The following is an 8,041-nucleotide window of genomic DNA, read 5'->3' on the forward strand; positions in this document are numbered from 1 at the left end:
AAGTTTAGCTTTATCTTTCCGTAGTGAGTGATTATTGCTGGCTGCATTAGTTCAAACTATTATGACTCTAACTTATGAAAAATTAGTATAATTATGAAACTCTCGTATCTCATATCAGTACAAGTGGGAATGATCCAGGTTCATAATAATTATGAAAAACTATTATTGCCGTTTTTCATTTATTTATCCTAAGTATTAATTAAAATAAATAAATATTATATCTATATATCTATATATATATATATATATATATATATATTATATATATATATATATATATATATATATATATGTAAACATTACTTTATAAAAAAATATCTGATTTTTTTAAAATATTTTTAAGAATATATACTTACAAATTCAACTTTACCGGATAAAATAATTGATTTTTTTTACGAGAAACTTTTATTAATTAAAACTTTATATTTAGTTGTAAAATGTAAATTTATAGTAAAAATAATTATTATTTTTAAATGGATATTTAAAAAATATATATTAATTTCTTTCTCATAAATATGATTATGGATTCTTTCTTTCACGAAAATTTTGGGCATATAATAATTTGGGTTAAATATGTTTTTAGTCCCTAAACTATTGACCGTTTCTGGTTTTCGTCCCTCCTCCAAAGTAAGGTACAATTTAGTCCTCAATCTTTAAAAAAACGTTCGTTTTAGTCGAAAAAACGAACGTTTTGAGGACTAAAACGAGGACTAAAAACAAAATTTTGAGGACTAAAACGAACGTTTTTCTAAAGAATGAGGACCAAATTGTACCTTACTTTGGAAGAGGGATGAAAACCAAAAATGGCCAACAGTTTAGGGACTAAAAACATATTTAACCCTAATAATTTTTCAACAAAGTCACTATGATACACTAGTAAAAAAAAATTTAAACTTGCATAATAGGCTTCGGTTTAGGAGCAACCGAGACTTATCAGAACGCGGTAACATTTTTGAAATTTAGTCGAATTTTTCTGCCTCGGTTTAAGGGGAACCGAGGCATATACACCATATGATCTCGGTTAAAATTCCAAACGATGCCTAACACCCTGAAAAATTCCTGCAGATTTGACTTTTGGCCTGACGACCTTTTGAATCCTGATCTACTGCCTCGGTTTACTAGGGACCCAAGGCATATACACCATATCACCTCAGTTAAAATTTCAATCGATGCCTAACACCCTGAAAAAGGTTTTTGAATACTTTTCTCTCTTTATCCCTCATCCCGCACATGCCAGAAGCTTGAAGCTTTTGCCATTTCTCTTCACCGCAGACAACCTAACGTTGGAGCAAGGATGATCTGCATCTTGAGCGGAGGCAACGACCTCACGGCGACGGTGTGGAGATGGTGCGACAGGCGACGTTCATGGTGGCTAGCAGCGACGCTCATGGTGGCTCGTGGCAGCGCGATTAGTCGTTCTTCTTCGTCCCTCTTCTCTGGTTCTATTTTGGTTGCAAGGAGGAGGATGCGAAATCGACGGCTCAGATTTGAAATCTCTGTGGTAGAGGCACGGCGGGACACGGTAAAGGCGCAAGGATTAAAACGCATTTTGGAGTTTTGTTGTGATATTGGGGTTAAAGTTCAGATTGAGAAAGTTAGGGTTTTGAGTTTGGGGAATTTCTTTTTGGGGATTCGTTCGTGTTGTTCTAGTTAGTGAGGGTTGTTGATGGTTGCGCCAGTGGAGTAGCCATGGGGGTTTCAGTGGCTAGCAGCGGAATCCTTTGTCGGCTGTGTGGGCTGGATTGGTAGAGGCGAGAAGAATTTGGGCTTGGTTGCATCTACAGGACCTACTGGTGATGGCTGCTGGAGCCACATGGTAGGTTTGTTATGGAACTTGCGAAGATGGTGGTTGTGATGTGTTGGAGATGAAGACTTCGCGTGGTGGCCTGTGGTGGTCCGGTAAAGGTGGCACAGTTGTTGGGTTGTGGTCCAATGTGAGAATGGAGTGTTGAAGATTGATGGGCACCTTGTTATCAAGCTTCACGAGAGTGCAGATGCCAAAGGTGCTTCCTTGCTTACTTCTCTGAATAATATCATTGATATGTGCCAAAAATACAATCTGGTGTGTTCATTTGAAAAAGTTTGACATTTTTGTTTAATCCCAAAATATAATTTGTCTTATGTGTTGTTGATTTCTTTGAATGTTTATTTGCTGTAGAAATTAACCAGCTTTCTAAACCATTTTTTAAGAAGACATCATGGCTGAGACCTAAAGCTACAAGGCCTTCGTCAAGAGACATATATTTGATATGTCAGGGTTTAAAGCCAGATGCTAAGATATAGAAAGCGAAAAGGCAAAAAAAAACACTCTACTGCCTCGGTTGGGACCTGAACCGAGGCAGTAGAGTCTAAGATATTGCCTCGGTTCAGAAGGAACTGAGGCGAAAACCCACCATCTTTTGCCTCGGTTGTGAACCGAGGCAAAAAGCCTACCCCTTTTTACCTTGCCTATATATGTCTCGGTTCAGGAACCACTGCCTATGGACGAAAATAATTGTTATCGTTTCTCTTGACTGCACTAGTGATATTTCTATTCTAATTCTAATATAACTATATATTTATGTACAAATTATCTATCTATCAAAATTCATAAAACAAATCATAAAAAATTTCTTGTAGCGTTTTATAAAAAAAGATGTAAGAAAAGTTCCATGAATATGACCAACAAATTCTAACAATAATATATCACCGTCCAACACCTGATTAATAGAGACATTTTTTTCTACTCATACCATTAAGGTGATCATTGTAAAAGAGAAGGCAAACACACAAATAAAAGACGAAAAGGTAAGCTAATAGTTTACCAAAAAGAGAAATCATACAACAGAAACAAAGATATTAACACATATATAATTTATATTAATCAATCCTAAGTTAAACAACTATCCCTTTTAGACTTGACCATTTAGATATATGTATTGATGTCCTCTAGAGGAGTTTTGTTGCAGCTGTTACTAATGAGGAGCATTGGTCTTTTGAAGTTAATAATTTTGATGATTCTACAAAGTGAAGAAAATGAAGACTCTTGTTGCATCAAGTTTAAAAGCATATATGCATAATGATCAGCAAAGAAAAAGAACAAGAGCAAGATTCAGACCGAACAACAGATAAGTAGACGAAAGATCGAACGGTCGCTATCAGTCAAAAGGTCGAACGCAGATGAAGACCGAACGGCTACAATTAGATGAAGGCCAAACAACTAAAGGCAGAACAATGTTCATGACCGAACGCAACTAACAAGACCGAGCGTTAAGCACCGAATGGTAGACTTCATGACGATTCCAAAGAAGTCAGGACACGAGCATTCCCAAGCAGTCAGGACACGAGCATTCTTGACCAAGAACATAGGACCGAGTAGTGAAGGGCATGTCCGAGAACACGTAAGACATGTCAAGACCAAACAGTTTGGACCGAGCAATGAAAGGCAGTGAAGAATCAAGTCGAACGCTGAAAACCTATAAGGAACCTAGACGTATGACAAAAAGTGATAATGACTTGAGTCGGATGCATTTGAAGCCCGAACACAAGCTGAAAGACAGACCGAACGGCAGAAGGCCATGAGGGCTCAAACTGAACGCTGGAAAGCTGTGAGCAACCAAGCCGAACAGCAGAGGGCGATAAGGGGTTGAACCGAACGGCATGAGGATGTGTCGAATTAAGCCGAACGGTAAAAGGTGATAAGGGTTTAAACCGAATGGTAGGAGGCTGTGATGAATCAAACCGAGCGGCAGAAGATGAAGAATTCGAGCCGATCGATTGAAGAGTTAAAAAATCCTAACTATTCCAAGTCTCGCATATAATCGATTATCACTTACAATAATCGATTGTCACTAGCAGTTGTAATGCGTCTTTTCAGTTTCGGACCAGTAGGCTATATACCTCTTTGCCAAACACTTTAGAAGACAACTTTGTGAATTTGAGAATACAGTGAAATCCGAGGAAGTTCTCTAGTGCTAGTTCCTGCTCTTTGATAAACAAATTTTTAATCCCCGAAAATGGAGTCAAAAACTTGTTAAGACATCGACAAGTGTACCGAATCGTATCAAGTAATTAATAAATGGTAAGACCAAGTATCGTTTTCCAAGAGACTCACGACACTAAACAGTTATGTGATTACTCAACTAATTACGACTCTAAAGAATAAATTTTGGGGTTTTTGAATGCAAATGCAATAAAATAAACATGAATGCAATTCGATCAATTGAGGCTAAACACAAGAATGAATGGATGAAGTTGATGATATTGTTGTTGGGTTTAGATTTCACCTAATTTACTCTCATGCATATATGAATTCATCTTCTTCATTAATGTTAATGTCACTTTCTAATTTACCTTAAACCCAATGTCTCGGTGAAGAAAGCCTACTCCTAATTACTAGTTCACAATGTCTTGTCTCCCTAGCAATTAATCATGCATTACATTCGCACAGAAGCTTAAAGGCAACTGATCCTCCTATTCCTATGTCTAGGTAATATTGCTTCCGAGAGAATTTCCCCAATTCTAGATTTCCCCGTATGTGTCCATATCGACAAAATCAATTATCATGCAATTGAATGAGTTAAACAAAGCATGCATAAAGTGTAGAGGAAAAACCATAACAATTAATGAAGCAAAGCATACATAATCAATAATCAATTCAATACATGAGAGTTTAAGAGGTTACATCTTTCCCAACAACAAATAAGGTTTAGTTCTCATTATCATGGAGAAACTAGATGAATAATGGAATGAAAGAATGAAAGAGATAGAAAAACCCTAGAAAGAGAAGATGAGAGTTGTCACATCCCCAAGGGGTGAAAAGTGTGTTTCTGTGCTCAAGTCATCAAAAGATACAATCCGTAGGACGTGCAAATCCTTAAACAGAACATAAAAATAAGGTTTAATCCTTTCGAACATCCCTATTTTTGTAGGATCGTCTCAAGTAGGTCCTCGTATTGTAAATGTTCTCGATTAGGTCCCTTATTATGAAAAATTGAATCAATTTAGGCCTTACCGTTAGTTCCATACTAACACCGTTAAAGGGGTGACACGTGTCAGTTCGTGGTTTTTTTGAATTTTTTAATTATATTTTTCTTATTTTTCTTTTTATTTTTTGTTTTATTTTTTATTTTTTTAAAAGTAAAATTGAAAAATGCCACGTGTCAAACTGATAGTGTGTGCCACGTGGCAATGGCAGTGTGATATGGCACTGACAGTGCCACATGTCAATGTCAGGCCACGTGTCATTGTATTAGTCTCAATTTGGTCCCTGTGTTTTTATTATGTTGTAATTTCATCCCTGTATTTTTATTTTGTCTCAATTTAGTTTTAATTTTAAAAATTAAACAATTTTTCCCTCCTCAAATTCAAACAAAGTTTAAATTGTATATTTTAAATAACATAACATAACACCAGCATGTTATGTCACTCTTCTTTTTAAACCCTTATAGATATATTTAAATAACATAATTAACATTTCTATGATTAAGTAAATATAAATATAATTAAACTTAATTTTGTTAAAAATATTAAAAATATTAATTTTAATAAAAATATTTGTTAAGATTTATATACAATTTAAATTTTGTTTGAATTTGAGGAGGGAAAAAATTGTTTAATTTTTAAAATTAAGACTAAATTGAAACAAAATAAAAATACAGGGATCAAATTGCAACATAACAAAAATACAGGGACCAAATTGAGACTAATACAATGACACGTGGCCTGACAATGACATGTGGCACTGTCAATGCCATATCACACTGCCATTGCCACATGGCACACTATCAGTTTGACACGTGGCATTTTTAAATTTTACTTTTAAAAAAATAAAAAATAAAATAAAAAATAAAAATAAAAATAATGAAAATATAATTAAAAAATTCAAAAAAACCACGAACTGACACGTGTCACCCCTTTAACGGTGTTAGTATGGAACTAACGGTAAGGCCTAAATTGATTCAATTTTTCATAATAAGGTACCTAATCGAGAACATTTACAATACGAGGACCTACTTGAGACGATCCTACAAAAATAGGGATGTTCGAAAGGATTAAACTTAAAAATAATAGAAAACAGCTCCAAGCCCATAAAAATAACAGAAAACAGGTCCAAGCCCACGTCGTCGGCACTCAACGGTAGCTGCGGCACTCAAAACTGACGCTCAGTGTAACTTTTTCTGCACTCTAGTTGACTTTTCTGCACTCTGGTTGACTTTTCTGCATTCTAGTTGACTTTTCTGTATTCCAACCATTCGGTACTTTAACTCTTCTTTCAAATCATTCCAATAGCCTATAAAATCAAGGTAACCTAGCACAAAACCATTAAATTCACCTTCAACTCTCTTATTCACAAAACTAAAGCAAAAACATGAGTTAAAGCAAGTTTCTAAGTCAGAAAGGGTGTTTTTAATATCAAAATTAAGTATAAAAATAACGGTTTTTCAACCGTTATCACTCTTGTCAAGTCTTGTGACAAAGACTTGCGCTTTGTGTGTCAAAAGTCGGAGTGGTTCTCTTGAAGTTGGCAGAGTTGTTGCTTCCGGTTCGTTTGTCGAAGGAAGGTTTTTCCTGCACTATTTCGTTCATTTGTCGAAAGAAAGTTTTTTTGTTATTGTTATTTTCTATTTACTTTCATTATAACTGTGAAACCGTTTTAGTCAAAAGGTTAATCAATATTCATAGTGATTAACGACTGGACGTGGAATCTTTTGATTCAAACCAAGACAAAAATCATTTGTGTGATTTTTCTACTCCCTACACTCTTTATAATTTCTGCTCATCAACTGTTCGATAAAACGTTAAAGAGAAAATTAAAGGAACCATTTTTAAATTGACCGAACAAGGTCTTTGCTTTTAACAATCCATATCGTACTCTGTGTTTTGATATTTTCGCTTCGCAAAATCGGTATCGGTTGTTCCAACAGCAGCTGGAGTATGAATCTCTTGAGTCTCTTCACACTCAGGTTCTTCTCCTGCAAAATCTCCTGCATTTATACAATCTCTTGGATGCATCTTGTTAGTAATATAATCAATATGTTCATCAAAAGCAACATAGATAGATTCTTCAACACATAGAGTTCTCTTATTATACACCTTGTAAGCTTTACTAGTCAAAGAATATCCAATAAAAATAGTTTCATCAGTTTTGAATCAAATTTGCCAAGATTGTTTTTACTGTTGTTCAATACAAAACACTTGCAGCCAAAGACTCTAAGAAGAGTAATATTGAGTTTTTTGCCTTTGAACAGTTCGTAAGGAGTAAGCTTCAACAAGGGTCTAATGATGGTTATGTTTAGAACGTAACAAGCTATGATCAAAGCATTGGCCCAAAAATGTTTAGGCAAAGACCTCTCATTGAGCATGGTCCTAGCAAGCTCTTCAAGAGCCCTGTTCTTTCTCTCAATAACATCATTCTGTTGAGGTGTCCTTGGTGCAGAGAAGTTATGAGATATACCCTATTCATTATAATAGTTCTCAAAATTCTCATTTTGAAATTCCCTACCATGATCAATTCTGATAGATTTAATTTTGAGATCTTTATCATCTGAATAACAGATGCAAAGTTCTTAGATGTCTTGAAAGTATCATTTTTGGCAGCAAGAAAGAAAGTCCAGGTATATCTAGAATAATCATCAACAATGACTAGGGCATAAAGGTTTCCTCCCATACTTTTGATCCTTGAGGGGTGATGGACAAATTTGTAAGCACCAAAATATGATGTCACAAACTTGTTTCACAATCGGCAAGTATGACCGAATCGTTCAAGTAATAAAACTTGGTAAGACCAAGTATCGTTCTTCCCAAAGGACTCACGGCCTAGTTTAGTTATGTGGTTTCTTGATTAACTAAGACTTACAAACGAAATATTTGAGTTTAAAATGCAAGACAGAAAATAAACATGTATGCATGAATTTTGATCAATGGCAAAGACAAAAGATAAACACTTTCAATGGAATATATGAATGAATATGTTGTTGGGGGTCAATTTCATCTCATCCACTCTCATATATTTTAGGAATTCAACATTCAAATCATCATTGTTAATGCCACTCTCTAATGT

Source organism: Vigna umbellata, chromosome 6 (assembly GCF_029865625.1).
Source record: "Vigna umbellata cultivar VRB3 chromosome 6, Vumbellata_1.0, whole genome shotgun sequence".
NCBI lineage: Eukaryota > Viridiplantae > Streptophyta > Magnoliopsida > Fabales > Fabaceae > Vigna > Vigna umbellata.